Consider the following 2334-nt stretch of genomic DNA (forward strand, 5'->3'; position numbering starts at 1 on the left):
TCTGTCTGTCTGTCTGTCTGTCTGTCTGTCTGTCTGTCTGTCTGTCTGTCTGTCTTTCTCGCGCTGTCTCTCTCCCCGTCTTTCTCAGTCTCTCTCCTTCTACATCCCTACCCCCCCCCTACCCCGCTCTCTTTAACTCTCTCTCTCTCTGTCATATCATCTTAGACACAGTAGTTTAGATAGATAGCGAATTTCTGTGCATTTGTTAAATGGTACCTTTCCGTTGTCACGATTTCAAACTGTGCTCGAGCCTTCTGTGAACACACTTAAATATATCTTTTTCTGTTTTTATTCCTACAGATAACATTTTCTATAGACACCCCTTTAACGTTCACACCAACAGTTTGACACGTCTGGGAACACTGGAGAATAGGCGAACAATGGCTGGCACCCAAAGAAAAACACTGAACCTAGAAAACTTAGCCCTTGATAAGGCATACAATCAATACCGACATTCCTTTTCCTGTTTTTTGTACGCGATAAGTTGCAAGGATGACTGATACAATCATCCACTTCCTGTGGTGGTACAAACGGATGATTGAGGGATGATTCCTAGGTGACTGGTCATTGCATAGGTTTAATTCCCCTTTTCACATTTTAAAGGTAGTTATGAGGCGGGACCTCCGAACTTTACGTCAATCTCCGATAGTACCAGTTGGTAGGTCTTCCTTCTCCTTCTTCCTCCATTTTTTTCTGTCTTTCCAGTCTCGCTTCTTAATCGTTCCAAAAGGGCTGTCAAAAAAGTAGATAATATTCTTTACTCAAACTAAACATGGAAACTGTATAAGTTAAACTCTTGCTCTATGCACACTCGAAGCGTATTGCAGAATTTCTGCATTAATTAAGGATTATGTACTCGAAGATGAGGGGAATGTTATGCGCAGGTGCGTGAACAATGTCCCTTTCTGAATTAACGTTTGTCTCTGTCTCTAATACACCTGACTCACACCAGTACGGAAGCACCGTGAAATGTCCGTCCACAGTCCAATTTCAGGAACGAACATGTAGGGGATTTAATAACACTAAACAACTAGTCTGTTGTGGTTATCATTATATAAGTTTAAGGCCGTTTCCCACGCGTTAAGGCTATTTAAAAGGCAAGACCTCTGAGTTTAACGTCCATCTTTGACAGACCCAAATCAATTAATGGATTGAGATCCTTAAAGACTCCCTAATACAATCCAAGTTCAGAACAGCCAGGGTTTTTTTTTCAAACTCCGTAGTCAGACACGATAACAATATGAGCTAACGTACATCCAACCCGGACATCTTCCATTCACCCAATTTACTCATCCATCTGACCACTCATCTTTCCGTAAGTAATCTCACAACAATCTGATGGTTCATTTTTATAACTAGTCTATAATTTATGGTAGCATAACTACATTTTCAGTTGTTCTCACAAAAATTAGCGTTTTTTCCGTTTTCAGGAAATTTATAAAATTTTGAGTCCCGTTCCAACTTTTAAAAAGTGCTTCAAATGAATTGCTTGGAAGTTAGACCATTACTTAAGTAGAAAAATCATACCAAAAAAGATTGATTTTATCTAGTGGGAGCTTAATTTTTCCATAAGTTGACATAATGCCACTTCTAGTCTCAAGGACACAATAATTGATATGTTGGCATTAAATGTATCCATTCGAGCATTCATTGCTCCATACGTAAACTGTCCATCAGAATCGATATAATTTCTTGCCCACAATATGAAAAACAATTGAGAAATATTCTCTACACTCTTCAATGAATATGATGATCTCGTTTTCCTAATGCAATATTATTCTCTACCATAGTGAAAATAACGATCATCTTCTACAGAAGAAGGAGCCTCTACTTCTGTACCCCCTCAACAGATTTAATGATCTATGGTCCCGCCATTGACCGCAAGAGGAAATGATTGACACTTCACAGTACACCATAGTCCTGACCATGTCAGGCATCGACAGTTTGGACAACCAACAATGTTGTTAAGAGGGACATGATCCTCTTCAGCTGAGAATTTATAACTCTTATAAATAAGAAGTGTATACAAGGGCCTTCACTGGAGACTCTTCCTTTCCACTTTATCTTAGTCCAGTGGCATCAGACCCGTGCCCTTGTTCCACCCACAGAGATCTGCGATCTGGCGAATTCGCGACGCTCCTCATTTCGAGAAGGGCTCACGCAACCACTAGAGGTCCTGCTCAGGGTTCTTGCATGCAGCGCATATAGCTTGATACAATGTCACAGTGTGGGCGTTTATGTGCGTGAACCTTGGGAGGAGGAATGTAGGGGGGGGGGATAGGGATAATTGTAGGCGTATGGTTCAGGAATGTGTGTGTGTGTGTGTGTGTGTGT

Source organism: Aplysia californica, unplaced genomic scaffold, assembly GCF_000002075.1.
Source record: "Aplysia californica isolate F4 #8 unplaced genomic scaffold, AplCal3.0 scaffold00058, whole genome shotgun sequence".
Taxonomy (NCBI): domain Eukaryota; kingdom Metazoa; phylum Mollusca; class Gastropoda; order Aplysiida; family Aplysiidae; genus Aplysia; species Aplysia californica.